The following is a 15,941-nucleotide window of genomic DNA, read 5'->3' as shown; positions in this document are numbered from 1 at the left end:
AACTTCTTTAATATTCTAGTAGTCGTGTATTTGTATTCTTTAATAAAGCAATAGACCACAACTTTCTATGGGTTATAGGCTGATCTAGGAAACTCTAGTTTTTAGCGACACACAGGCATTCTCTTACAGTCGCCTTTTAGAAAGACAATCACGGCTCTCAGGGAAAAGAGCTTTCCAGCCTAGAGCTCAACCTCTTTCGCCTTAAAAAAAACAAAAAGGACTTATCTGCGGTAAGGAGGATGACAACATTACACCATTAATTTTTACGAAATAGTCTATAATGATTAGGTGTTATAAGTGATATTTTAAGATTCCCAAACTTGTGCTTTTTACAAAGTAAAATGAGTCGGCTTGGTTTGAAGCGCAAAAGCTAAGTCAATTTTAATTACGAAGAAACAAAAAACAACTGAATCAAATGCAACAACAGAAAATTTGACAGTTTTTCCCCTAGTCTCAAAATTAATGCCCCCGTTTTATCGACAAAGAGTCTTCTATTGCTCCGATGTGCAACAAATCAATTTTTACTTAATTAACGGAGGCAATCTCTAAGCTTTTCAATTGCATATTAAAGAAAGAAATTACGTTAGTCTCTCGCAGCTGTTGATTGGGAGTTTAAGCAAATCACTACGGGTGGTGCATCTACGGCTGTCGTGACTGAAAAGGTCTGGGGAGAGTACCTCTCGGTGGTCTGCTAAATTTTATTAAGTTGAGCAATGTAAAATGCAAAGAAACATGGGTAAGGAGTTTAAAAGAGATTATTTCTGAACAAAAGCGAATACCAAACACTGACAATACACGTTGGACAATAACCACAATTTGATGGATGAAATATATAATTCCAGGGACAAATATCTCAAAGAAGCGAAATACACAGATCTCAATATTAATTCTTTAAGAAACAAAATAGCATCGTGTAGTATACAGATAAGAAACATCCTCACTAAATCCTCAAAGCAAACTTAACCGAAGAAAAACAATCTCATGCTAAACACGAATATTTCACTTGACTCACTTCGCCATTCCAACATCTTTGCCAAAACTTATCATAAATTCATGATATGGATTTACAAGATTATGAAAGGCAACCTTGACACAATCCTTGACTTAAATTGACTTTACAGGATATAGTATCCAATGGAATTCTTAGAATGCCGAGATGTCCGTTGAAAAGGGCCAGAGAAGCAAAACAAACCCGACGTAGTAAGCACTACGGCAAAACATCCCGACTCACGTAGTCAGATTTCACGCTACGGCTGGATGCAACCGACGTACATGCGCAGTAGGGAATTTAAGATCTACGACGGCGACGGTCGACGAAAACGCCACCCCAAAATATAACTTGGCTCTATCTTAAGTCTTTCGCGATTTTTCAGTCTAGTTTGCGTAGTACAATGTGGGCAAAGTATCCTAAAAAGAAATAGGTACGAGCGGTTTCAAATTTAAAATAGAGAATGAAAGATTCTCTGTTGCATGCTTACACTGTCGTCAAAACTTCAAATTTGGTGATTTCACGTCGTCGTTATGCAGAGGACCGCAAACATACTTGCTAAAATCCGTGCTGCACGTGCAGCACGAATATTTATGCTCTTTTAACCAATGATATTAAAGTTTGTTGCGTTGTCGTAGTCGTAGCCGTCGTCGTTTCTTAAATTCCCTGGTATCTCATTTTAGGGGAAATTTACTTCCGGCAGCCGTATCAGCGCCCGCCGTAGTGATTTGCTCAAAGTCCCTAATGTCGATCTTCTTCTGAGGAAGGAAGACGCAAACAGACATAACCTTCATTCAGAACAACTTTTCTATACTAACGGTAAACAAACAAATGACTGGAATTCACGATGAGTCAAGGTTAAAAAAATCCTGATATTAAAACCGCTTGCAAGAAATACATCACAGTACGCTTTTTTACATCAAACGCCGTTATTACAGAGGGCCAGTTCTCGGGAATAACCTGCCTAATGATATTGAAACTTAGACGAGCTTAACAGCTTTTAAGAACAATGCTGTTTTATTTTTACCGCGGAGCTTGTATATGAGGTAATTTAGGTATATTTTTTACGAAATAGTCTATAATGATTAGATATTATAAGTAATATTTTAAAATTCCCAAACTTGTACTTTTAACAAAATAAAATGAGTCGGCTTAGTTTGAAGCGCAAAAGCTAAGACCACAACTAAACCACATGCAACAACAGAAAATTTGACAGTTTTCTCTCTGGTCTCAAAATTAATGCCCCTGTTTTATCGACAAAGAGTCCTCTATTGCTCCGATGTGCAAAAAAACAGTTTTTACTTAACGCCGGCAATCTATAAGCTTTTTAATTGCATATTAGGGAAAGAAATTACGTAAGCCCCTCGCAGCTGTTAAAGTCGATCTTCTTCTGAGGACGGAAGACGCAAACCGACATAACTTTACTTCAAAACAACTTTTCCCATTCTAACGGGAAACAAACAAATTAGTGAAATTTTACGATGATTCAAGGTTAAAAAAATTCTAACATCAAAACCGATTGCGAGAAATACATCACAGTACACTTTTTCACATCAAACGCAGTTTTTTATTACAGACGGGCAGTTCTCGGGAATAACCTGCCAAATGATATTGAAACGTAGACGATCTTAACAGCTTTTAAGAACAATGCTGTTTAAATTTTTATCGCGGAGCTTATATATGAGGTAATTTAGGTATACTTTCACGAAATAGTCCATAATGATTAGGTATTATATAAGTTACATTTTAAAATTCCCAAACTTGTAGTTTTTAATCAACGTAGGTTGGAAATGAAGTAACTTCTTTAATATTCTAGTAGTCGTGTATTTGTATTCTTTAATAAAGCAATAGACCACAACTTTCTATGGGTTATAGGCTGATAAACCACGCGGGGCGTTGGTACAACACGAGAAGAATTCAAGCGCGCGCATTGATTTGGTTATTATATAATTTATGTATACACGGCTCTGACCTTCCACCTATCAGAACCTTGCCTGCCCACATCGAGCAAGCAGCATAATTACTTGTTCAGAGCAAGTGTCGAAATGGCGGATGCGAACGTGTTGTTTAAATCGGCGAGCGATCGTGTTTTAGTGCGTTTTGAAGAGGAAAACCTAAAAGATTTACATGTACCACGGTAGCCGTTAGAGAAGAGGACCATCTACGCGTAGATTTAATTTTGAAGCTTCGTCACAGCTCACGCGCCCAGCCGTCTCTTTTCGGGTAGTATGCCAATTCGATCTGGATTCCTTTGCAAAATAGCCCCTCAGTGGAGATGCCACTGGTAATTCCAATTAACTCTAGAACGGTTTTGAAATGATTGTAGAAAGTAATTACATGATGCCGATTGCAGCGCTTTGTGATTGGCTTAAAAATCTCGCGCCAGATTATCAACCATTGAGAAGGAAAACCAAAACCAATTGCGACTTGCACTCAAGCCGCGCGATTTTTCCCGCGCTTTGAGCAAGTTTCATGGGTTTGCTACGAATTTTGATTGGCTTATCGCGATGTCTGCGCCTGCTGTGATAAAAGAAGTCTGCAAATAAAGATATATTAAATTTCACACAGTGGACCCTTAAAACTTAGATCTTTTTGGGCAAAATACAGAAAAAAACAATTCAAATAGCATCAAGACACCCCCATTTACATTGTATGTGGGAGTCACCTTTGGGACCACCGAAGGCAACGCGAGACCCACACAGCCATGTCCCCTCCCCAAAAAACTGTAGTTCCAACTTTCCTCTCAGTCTCCCGAGCCAGAAAAGTCCATTATCCAGGGTTACCACGAAAACCAGTACCTTGTTCCTTTTTTTATCATGAAGCCAACTAAGTCTCTTAAAATAGCAAAAGAACCGTAGATCCTCAGTTTGCAGTTTGCGAAAAAGAAGTATCAGTGACTCACACTGTACGTCAATAATATTGTTGTAGATTCCGTGGCACTTCCGCAAGGATTGGTTGCTTTGCATCTGTATTCTCCAGCTTGGTATTTGGTTATATTCTCAAATGCCAACTCGTCTCCAGGACTGCGCTGGTCAGTGCGAACATTTATCCAAGAAACACGAGGTTCAGGAATGCCAGATGCATTGCAGAAAAGTGTTGCATTGCCTTCTCTTACAGCTTTGTCCCGGAATAGTTTCGATAGAGGAAGACGCTGCAAATCAAACATGGAATTTAATGCCTATAATGAGTCGCGTTTGACTAAAAACAGCAGGCACACGCCCAAAAATGAGTTTGTTAATTTGCTAGTGATATAAGAAGTACTTGAAAATGTACATATCAGTAATACCTCTGATAAATTAAAAAAAGTTACATTCGATAAATTAAAAAAAAAGAGAAAACCATTCAAATAACTTAACGACAGTCCTAATAAAAGAGTCAGCGAGAATGCAATAGAACTGGTTTAACTACTAAAACAGCCGCTAATTGCATGTTAATTCTGATTAGATAAATCAAAAATTGGAAACCATTCGAATAATTTGATAACGGTCCCAATAATAGAACGGACGCTTATCGACCCGTTTTACCAGATCTAACTTATATAATAAGCAAATGCGGCGCTGAATCATTTCAGAGCTTGTGCTGCTCTCTCTTGGTAGAACTAAGAAGGGAAGGGAAATGATCGATAGCAACAACATCTAATGGTTTAGACGACTTCCTATAATGCAAATACGTATTCGCTAAGTTGAGGCAGACACATGTAACAGAAAAAATTAGTATCTATTCTGCTATTAAATCATTTTAGAGTCTAATATATAGGTTCAAGGGAACTGCAAATTATACTTCGCTGGAAATAAAATAAAAAGCCCATGTTTTGCGATCAATTAAAGTCCATCATTTTAAGTTCTGTGTTATAATGGATCAAGATAACCTTTACAAGTCTGCAGGTAAGTGTTTCACCCTTCTAGAAGTCAGCAAAATTCTTGGCAAACAACGTTTGCTCCGAAATCAAGCATGAGAACGATTCCTATAGCACGTTTCAATTACATGTAAGTGTTGTAAAATCAAAGTCAAAGTTATCACAGGGCCCTATCAGAAGCAGGAGGTAAAAACCACAAAGAGCCGATGAGAACTAAAAGTAGAAACAGGCAGACTCACTCACTGCTTGAAGCACCAGGTGCACAAGTGATCCCGAATAGAGCACACCCCTCCTAACAAATTGGATTCAATGCAAATTTCTCTTGGATTTCCCCACAAGACCAGTTTCTGAGAGCCCCTCCCCAACTTATTTATTTACCTGGGCTCTGTGAAAGTTAACCTCCACCCTCTAGATGGAACATAAAGTATCCCCACCCATATCCTGCTAGCATTTGGTATATTTTGCACTCTCTTTTCCGCACCGGAGAAACCATTATTTGCTTGTAGGGAATCCCAGGGTGTCCCAAGTAGAGCTTGGACCCAAGCCACCACCACATCTCCTGCCTCAAGTTGCCCACGCATAGCAAGAACAACAATACCTTTCTTTTTAGCAATTTCTTTTAACTGGGATTTCACAAATGCCAACATCTGGTCTTCATTGTCATATTATGCAGAAACAGATGGAAGACCAACATCACGACTAGGAATTGAACACAACAAATGACGTTCCCTCACAACTAACTCACACATTTTAAAGTTCGTAGTAAATAAAGAGCGTTCCTGACGACTAATCAAGCTCTGAGGAATTCGTCCAAAATAGATGATGTGTGTAAGTAAAATGTTAGCAATATATCATGCCATAGTAATAATTTTAATTTTATTATCAATAATAATGATGATGATAAATAAAAGTAACTTCTTTCCTCGTTAAGAGTTGATTGAGATTCTCTGTCTACAATAATAAAGTCTTATGAAGGGGAAAAATGATAACCTTTAGGTGAAATGAAGATGAAGAGAGGATGCTTGAAATGTCCTGTCTGAGTATTCATTTTTCAATCCACCAAACCCCGACATCAGGTGGAAAATTCAAAAGTACTGAGATCCCCAAGTTGATACTCCACATTCCAAAATTCTTTCGAATTTTCTTGCAATATATCTACAATCTTGGACAAAACTCGTTGGGAAAATGTGACGCGCTAATTTGATAAAGATTAAATTCTTCCCACTTTACCCCCTCCCCTCATTCCAATGTTGGTTAAAAAACGGGCAAAGGCTTGTACAGTATATTTTTCATCACATTGTCAACATTGGTTTGGGGCGTGGGGGAAGGGGGAAAGGACCAATATACTTTGTATGTGCATGTCAATTGATGCTTAAGCTAGAATTTTTCCCAAGAGTTTTGTCCAAGATTGTAGGTTCTTTAAGCAGAGTTACTTCACTGAAGGGAAGTCTGTGTTAACTCAAACAGATCCCCTCAGAGATATTTTCAATGTATTGGGAAATATTCAGACATCTTTCGCTATGCCTGAATTGATCTCTATGAGAATGCTGGCGCACATAGGGAAAAAAAAAATCACATCCTCGTCTGAATAGTAAAGTTTGCAGATTCATTGTCATGGTCTGCAAGGAAATAAGAAGTTACTTCAATTGCTGTAGCTTCTCCTTCATAATGTAGGGTACTACAAAACCCAGGGGGTCAAATAAAGAATACACAACTGAAACCATGCCTCGTTTTGTCACTGGTATCTTCATTCCAGCTTCTTCAAATGAGTCTTTGCTATAATGCGGGGTAGACCAAATTCTGCCGCAGGATTCGTTTTGCAGGTATGTAGCCCTCTGACGCTGGCAAATTAACACAACCTTCAATCGCCTCTCGGGCCACGCCCATGCAATGCTGGCTAAGAAGTTGATGATTCCTAGAATCATCATTGTCATCTTCAAGACAAGCCTCAAAATTACGCATAAATGACACATAGTTGACTGGATTCCCATCAAAGTGCATGTATTCTAACTTAGGGGAGTTCAGCACTTTACACAATGTTTTCACTATTTCCCCACTGGCGCTAGGTAGGGCTTCCTGCTTTACTAGGGCTTTATCCGTCTGAACCGGAATTGGCTGGTGATATTCATGCTTAATTCCCCTACTATTTGCATAAGGCAAGTTTGTAGGTAAGGTCAAGGTACCATCCTTGTTTGAACATGGCTCTAACTGCTCATTTTTTGTTTCAATTGGCAACCTTGATAAATGGTCAGAAGCAGCTGGTAAGGTAATGGGAAGAAGGCCAGATGGATGCTCGTGAATTTCTCGCCTTACATCTGCTTGATAGTGGACATTTCCTTTGCTCCTAATTTGCCCTAACACTTTCAGTTCCCTTTGTCCATCATACTCAGTGTCACCAATGGAACTTAATGTTTCAACGCTTCCAGTTTAAGTTCTCAGTACAAGAGATCTAAAGCTGACGTGAGCCTTTTCGACCTCCATTTCAGCCTCCATTAAATCCCGTGCATAACTGAGTTCAGTTAATTTAAGATCAATTTCTTGTTTCCTCTTCAAATGTTCTAACTTCAATTTTGCCAAAGCAATTTTCTCTCTTTGAGCATCAACAGAACTTTTAACTGACCAACAACTGATTACTGTACTCACGGTTTTTGCGCTCTTTCCTTCACGTGGCATGTTTTCAGATCCAATGGACTTTGTATACAAAAATTTGGTTTTATCAACGGAGTTGATAATGTAAATTGGCCACCGTACAGAGATTCTAAAAGCTGACGTTTCAAGCGTTAGCCCTTCGTCAGAGCGAATCGAGGGGTAATGGGTTACGTGTAGTTTTTATAGTAGAGTAGGAGCTACACTATTGGTGGTAACATGGCAACGTGAAAAATAGGAATATATTAGTTAAATGAAAAGCGTTCGTTAATACCGTGAGGATTAAGGGTGCCGATTTGAAAGATGAATTTTTGTTCCAGATTCTTGCTGCTTTCCGTCGTACCTAGATGTAGGGAAAGGTCGCAGATAGCAATGTGTTCTTTGGAGTGGTTAGGCAGATTAAAATGGCGAGCGACTGGCTTAGATGCATCCTTGTCATTCTTCTCAATATCGCGAAGGTGTTCGCGGAATCGGTCACCTAGTCGTCTACCTGTCTCACCAATGTATAATTTATTGCACAACGTACAGGTTATGCAATAAATAACATTTGCGGACTACCACGCCGCCTTTGTCGGCCGATTTGACAACTATTTCATCCAGCAGAGAAGAACTCGATCAATTTATAACCTCCGTCAACTCTTTTCATCCGGCTCGTAAATATACCTGGGAAATTTCGGAAACTTCATTGGCTTTCGTAGATATCAAAGTTTCTATTAGAGGCAACGTGCTATGTACTAGTGTGGACTACAAACCTACAGATTCACACAGTTATTTGTTGTATTCATCGTCACATCCATCACATGTTAAGAACTCCATTCCTTATTCTCAATTTCTTAGACCTCGATGTCTATGTAGTGATGACTCCGATTTTTCCAGCAAATAAGAGGAGATGTGCCAATTCTTCGAAAAACGTGGCTATCCTGTCTCTGTGGTCAAAGTGGGCCATCATCGCCCAACAATTTGATTGACAGTCATTACTACAAACGTCACAAAAAGATAAGAATGACAGAATTCCATTCACCCTCACTTTCCATCCTCATAATCACGCAGTCAAAAGCATCATTCTTAATAATTTTAAATTACTCCAAAATGATCCCGAGACTGGTAGAATCTTTTCGCAATCTCCACTTATTTCATTCAAACGCGACAAAAACGTAAGCAACTTTTTAGTTAGATGCGCGCTCAAAACTAACGAGCAACCCGGCACTTTCAAATGCGCGCGCTCACGATGCAAAACTTGTCTTTTCATTGTTAACACTAGCAAGATATCGCGACCTAAGCGATCTGTTAAGATCACCGATCGTTTCACATGTACCTCCGCAAATGTCATTTATGGCATAACCTGTACGTTATGCAATAAATTATACATTGGTGAGACAGGTAGACGACTAGGTGACCGATTCCGCGAACACCTTCGCGATGTTGAGAAGAATGACAAGGCTGCATCTAAGCCATTCGCTCGCCATTTTAATCTGCCTAACCACTCCAAAAAACACATGGCTATCTGCGACCTTTCCCTACATCTAGGTACGACGGAAAGCAGCAAGAATCTGGAACATTCATCTTTCAAATCGGCACCCTTAATCCTCACGGTATTAACGAACGCTTTTCATTTAACTAATATATTCCTATTTTTCACGTTGCCATGTTGCCACCAATAGTGTAGCTCCTACTCTACTATAAAAACTACACGTAACCCATAATCCCTCGATTCGCTCTGACGAAGGGCTAAACGTCAGCTTGTAGAATCTCTGTACGGTGGCCAATTTACATTATCAACTCCGGTGATAAAACCAAATTTTTGTATACTACTTCCCCACCGACGCAGCACCACAGTTTCTTTAGAAACTACCCCTTAATCCAATGGACTTTGACCCACTCGAAACGCGAATTTGTTTTACGGCATGGTCTAGCTCCATTTTTTCTGTAAATTCTTCGTCGTACATCTTTTGAGCAGTGTCTCTTTTTAATCCATAAAACTCCCATGGGTTTTTACAAATTCCTCCACGTCCCGTCATACAACGCAAGCTTTTGTCGTCAAATCCTCCAGCTGCAAATTTTCTCCATAAATCTATTAACAAGGCCGCAATTTCCATTTGTGTTTTTCTTAGAGTCCCAGTCAATTCAGCCTTAGACTTTGTCAACTAATCCACCCTTTCATGATCAAGTCGATCTTCTTCTTCATCTCTCATTGTCGAATAAATCCTTGTTCGAGCTCCCTTCCGAACCGATGTACGTGAGCGAACAGGCATGGTTACACAAACACTCGGGAGACTACACGAAGCGCTACAGTCTGTGATAAAATTCGTTGAAACAGTACACGACTATACAGATCTGAAGCTTTCGCAGCTCACTCTCCCCTCACAATGTTGTTTTAACGCGAGTTTCTGAGCCCAATTGCCAAAACAACATTGTGAGAGGGCAAGAAATTGTAAAGTGCTTTAAAAATATTGTCCGGGACTGTATTTTTGAGGAATTTCAGTTATAAAAAGAATTGGCGGGAAATATGCTACATTTTAGGAGAAGGAAACCCCTGATTTATAGCGGCCTAGAGTGAGATGTTGCGCCATATTTGTAATAAATTCGACAAGAAATGGAAACATACATCAGGTTCAGGTTGGTTATTTCTCGTTCAAAAAAAAAAAGCCTTTTCATAGAAGATTGACTGTGGCTGAGCATGTTCTGCTTAGGAACGACCTTAACCAGGATGAATTTGCAGAGGCCGTTCGAGTTTTATTGCGTAAAGGAAAATATCGTAATATTTTGGTAACTGGGGTTGCTGGTTGCGGCAAAACAATTTATAACTCCTCTAAACTCTGTTTTCCAACCGTTTTGTAATCCTGGTACGACCACGATCTCTTTGGTTGATACTGTAAGTAGAGACAGCGATGAAGTGATTCTCTCAAATGACGTTCGTTGGTGTCCCTAAATTAACGCACGGCACGATTTTTCACGTCTTTTGGAAGGTCACAAAGTTCATTTACCTACACTCAAATAACATTCCGCACGGGATATTGACTTTTAACCCGATTCTGCAATATTTTGCACCAGCGAGCTAGAGTTCACCTTTGTTAGATGCGCGTTCGCTGGTCGAAAGTCTATTCATTCATTTCATGCGGCACAAATTCCCGAAAAAGAACAACAGTGTATTTCCCCATGCTCCCGTTGTATTCGGCCTTGATCTTCTCACAAAGTTAATTAGCGTACATCTGTAATTCAACGAGTCACCAACGACTCACCATTTTTAAGAAAGCTTTTTTGTGAGAAATATGCACAATTGAACCACGACGATAAAACAGTCAGAAGGGACAGCGAACACAGAAGGTGAATCGATTGTTTTGGACACTATAGTAGAGAAAATAGCCATTTTTGAGGCAAATGTGCATGGTGACGTTGTCAATGCACTGAGAAAAAGGATCCTGCTAAATTTAATTAATACAGTGGTGACTCGTGCACAGTAACACAATGTCGTTGTTTTCTTCTCTTGTTGGTTTTGTCTAGCGAAATTCGACTTGAAAATTTGTTGAGCGATATCAAATTAGCCTACAATGGAGTTGTTATGAAAAAACAGTCAGTAGAAACCGTCTAATACAGTAACGTTTTCAAACTGCGTGTCACCATTTTGGTACAAAGTTGCTCACGCAATGAACTAAAGTAAACAATCTTTTACATCACGTGTCATAAGTTTCTATCCTTATGCAAAATTAGTGTTTTTCATAACTATAACTTGTGTTTCTTGTATTTCCATGTCTCTCACCGACAGAAATTGTCGAAGAGTTATAAAATAAAAACTGTACTAACATAAAAAGTATTCTTTTAAATTTCCCGGGTCTTACGAAGTTTTGCTCGCGTAACATTGGGCCGGGTAATACATATATGTGCAAACTAATTTTAAGCCGTAACAATATTTGACAGTTGGCGATACATCGTCATTTTATGTAAAATACCGCATCAGTTAGTATTTTATACGACCTCCTGAAGGAAGCTACATCAAGGTAAAAGGTGAAGCTATGATCTTCGCAGTTATGAGCGCAATTTTTGCAATTGCGTAGAGGAGCCTGAAAAATTCAGGACTTCAACGGGATTTGAACCCGTGATCTCGCGATACCGGTGCGACGCTCTAACTGACTGAGCTATGAAGCCACTGACGTTGGGAGCTGGTCATTTGTGGGTTCTAATGATCCCGTGAGGAATTAATCAATGATGAAATGGTATATGAAATGCTACTTTACGAAGAGAAAACCTTTGAATGCGAGATAAAACAAATACGCTCGTGCCCTTGTCACGCTATCAATGGCAGCAAGAAAAACCATATTTCAAATCATGACTCTCTTCTTAGCTAAATCTAAACAATTTCGCTTATTTTATCATTGTGGATATATATGAAAAGAAATTAGAACACTGTACATCAAACTCAGTTACGAATAAAAACGTTAAACAGCACTATCGTACCGGTTATAAAGGCGACTGTAAAGTTGTGTCACTTATGACCCTGTCAGCACGTCCTTTAAATAGTTTAAATTCCTCACAAATACAGTCTGTGACAAAATTCGTTGGAACAGTACACGACTATACAGATCTGAAGCTTTCGCAGCTCACTCTCCCGTCACAATGTTATTTTAACGCGAGTTTCTGAGCCCAAGTGAAAAAAAACAACATTGTGAGAGGGCTGTAGTTCGAAAACTGTCAGTTCGAATCACGACAAATTCGTAGTGCTACACTTTATTCGCTGAACGTCGAAAACTCTCCAATATAAACAGGTACAGAAAGCATTAACGCGGTCAAAACTAGCTACTCATCAATATCCAGTTCCATTAAACGTCCTTGACAGAGAGAAAAATTGTTTTCTAAGAAAGGAAAAAGGATTTCAACAAATGTTACAATGTTTCTGAATAAGCGGCAACGAAAACTCTGAGTTCTTACCGAACTGTTCGGCTCCAAATTGACATCTTTGCTCCTCTTACAAACAAACCCGAGCACATGACATCGAAGACTAAAAAAAGATCACGTGAAGCGAGACCAAAATTACTTAGGGGAGTTGGGAGCGACAAGAACTTTAGGAAATGTATAGAGAACAGTATATTGTGATTATGTATACTGATGTTAGGGAGGGTGTAAAGGGTTAATATGTCTGTATGTTTTATTCTCTTTAGCACTGTCGTCAGTCATAAATTCAATGTTATAGATGCTTACTCCTCCTTTCGAAAAGCTGTAATTAATATAAAGTAGCTCTGCCTATGCTGATTAGTTCTATAAAAATAAAGACAAAAGATCAATAAATGCTTAAATGTCAGGAAAATTAACCAAAATTCTCATCTGTGAGGAGGCAGATTGGTCTGTGATAGACTTGGTATTACATTTACTACAAGTACATTGTAATAATGCATCAGTTAAGAACCCTTGAACCCCTAAAAGTGACCATCTGAAGAGGCTCTTGATTATTAAACAAATTCTCCTCATTTGCATTGTAGGAAATGCATAGGGACCACTATAAAGAATACACATACTGTTGTTACGGTATTACGACAACAAATCTTGTGACCGCCATTTTCCAAACAACGAGCAAAACAAGTTCATTCAGAAAAAGTTTGAAAGGGGGCAATCATGATGTCATTGCTCAATATGACTTCTTGTGTTGCACACAAAAAATACTCCACTTGGTTCCTGAATGTAGTGGTTGTATTGATTAGATACAAGTGTTTTAGTTCGCCGTATTTACAGTGTTTCACTCAAGTTTTGTCTTATCCTCCATCATGCTCCATCAATATGAACCCTTCCTCCCTTCCATTAGTCTGTGACCCACTACGTACTGTGAAGTAATCAGAAAACTTAAAAGGTATGAAGATGACAAAAATAATAATAGAGAGAAGGTAGAATTAAGTATGATATCAAAGAAGTAGGCATAGCTGGATAGTCAGAAAGGAGAAAGGACGAAAAATTCTGAGTGATCAGAAGAGAGGGACATTTCAAATTCATAATCCAATGTTTCTGTCCCATCGACTCTTTACACTTTCTAATTGAGATCTTATAAGCTTGAATGAGACTGAAAATTTCTGTCATGGATGTCATACATGATTTATTTTCCTTTAACTACTTCTGGAAGCTTTTCTTGTAGAATCGAAAGTGAGCTTAATCATATCTTATAGGAACTTCATTTTTCTCACAATAAAAAAATCGATTGCACATCCACTCCACTGTGCTAAAAGCCCACGCAAGCACATGTACCCCGCTGTTTTTGATAACTAGTGAAGGTGTTCAAGAATAAAATTATGTCAAACTGAAAATTACTTCTACAGTACATAGATGTGTACAAGTTAGCTGTGTCAAAAGGTGTGTATTGAATTTTGTGCAATGACGAATTGCACGCGGAGTTAACCTACAATCTTGGACAAAATTGTTAAAAAAAGTCTGCTTTTGCACTAACTACGATCACAAATATGAAAAACAAGCTCTCTTTTTGCCTCCCTTCCCCACCCCCCTGATCAATGTTGCTTCACGAAACAAAGCATGTCGAACCTTTGATTATCAACATTGATCAGGGGGGATGGGGAATGGCTGCTTGGGTGCAATATTGAGGGTGCTGTGCGTAAAGGAACCCCTGTTTTAAATATTCTCAACCCTTTTTGTCCACGATTGTCTGGGGATCATTTTGTCCAAAATCAGGAAACACGTTTGTGTATGAGTTCTGTTAGTACAAAAAAGAAAAATATATCAGCCATAGGCATGTCGTCATGGTATTGCATTCACAATTAGAGTTAGTTAACCCCAATAAAGAAAAAACAATGTTACGTCATCATTGAGGCTTATTATCAAAACAACTGGAAATGCTATATAAAAGGCACGTTGACAGTTTAAGAGCACATATTTTATTATGGTTGGATGATAATAACAACAAAGCTAAAGATGTTGCTTAGGAAGGATGAATGTCATTAGCAACAATCTTTAGGATCAAGAAAGGTGTCCAAGGCCTTGTAAGGGAAGTTGTCAAGCTGTTCATTAGTATAAGCCACAACAAAGGTGTGATCGGATGTGACCCATACGATAAACTAGATGGACCCTTCTTTAAAAAATATGTAAGGGAACACTTCCCTCCTTCCCAAGCAACATTTTTAGCTTTGTCATTATTATCTTGCAACCATAAAATAAATATATGCTCTTAAAGTGTCAACATGCCTTTTATATAGCATTTGGGAAAGCAAGCAAGACTGTGGTATAACAGGAGCAAATTGGTACATGTAATAGAGCAAATTACTTCCGGTTGCTAGAAACGTCACTTCCTGTTTGTAAACCGTTCGTCTTCGGGTACGAATTGTCACGAATTTTATGTATAGATAAACTACAAGACGATATATTTATTTCCCCTAAAGTTGTTACAAGGCATTGTTAATGAGTGTAACCTATGAACACAATCAATGACATTTCTATATTTCATACAAAAAGTGACGCCTTTCAACGGTTAGCACACCAGCTGTCTGAAAACAGAATGGTCATGCAAAATATTTCAAATCTGTTCCAATCACGTTAAGTTCCATTAACCAATGAAAATTTCTCATTCCTTTGCGGTAAATCTATGTCAGTTATAGAACACGCAAGATTAACAGTTGTTAATCGTGAAATTTTCTTGTTGTATGTAATCTTACATAAATATGTGTACGATAATTTCACATCTGTATATACATATTGCAATAAAAACTTGATCAATGTAAAACAAAATGGGCAAAACAGCTAGGGCAAGGCTCAGACCGCAACTGGTTTTGATATACCGGTAACTCCTTATAATTATTGTCCTCATTAGAGGACTCAGTAGATATCTCACTTCTTAATCGCACTCATGTATGAATTCCACGATGTAAAAGAACAGTAGTACATAGTAAAGTAAAGTAAAGTAAAGTAAAGTAAAGTAAAGTAAAGTAAAGTAAAGTAAAGTAAAGTAAAGTAAAGTAAAGTAAAGTAAAGTAAAGTAAAGTAAAGTAAAGTAAACAGAGCCCTATCTTATGTAAACAGTTCTGTAACTTACAAAGCGGATAATGCACTACTGTAAAAATGTTTGTTTCATGCAACGTTATTGTATGTCAAGTAATCCTTGACAACTTACTGTCTATCAGCTATGAGAAGACAAGTTTTAAATAATTATTATAAACATATGAAAGTGTTCACACTCTCATATAGACAGATATTTGACAATGTATCCCAAATACAATCTTGGACAAAATTGTTGAGAAAAGTCTGCTTTTGCACTAACTACGATCACAAGTATGAAAAGCAAGCTCTCTTTTTGCACCCCCAGCCCCACCCCCCTGATCAATGATACTACACGAAACAAAGCATGTCGAACCTGGAATTATCAACATTGATCAGGTGGGAAGGGGTGTCTGGAAAACCCGAATAGCGAATAGTCGCGAATAGCGAATAGCGAACAGCGAATAGTCGCGAATAGCGAATAGTACGAAC

The sequence above is a fragment of the Montipora capricornis genome, chromosome 13, assembly GCF_036669925.1.
Source record: "Montipora capricornis isolate CH-2021 chromosome 13, ASM3666992v2, whole genome shotgun sequence".
In the NCBI taxonomy this organism is placed as follows: Eukaryota; Metazoa; Cnidaria; class Anthozoa; order Scleractinia; family Acroporidae; genus Montipora; species Montipora capricornis.
Note: the sequence above shows the minus strand (reverse complement) of the source record.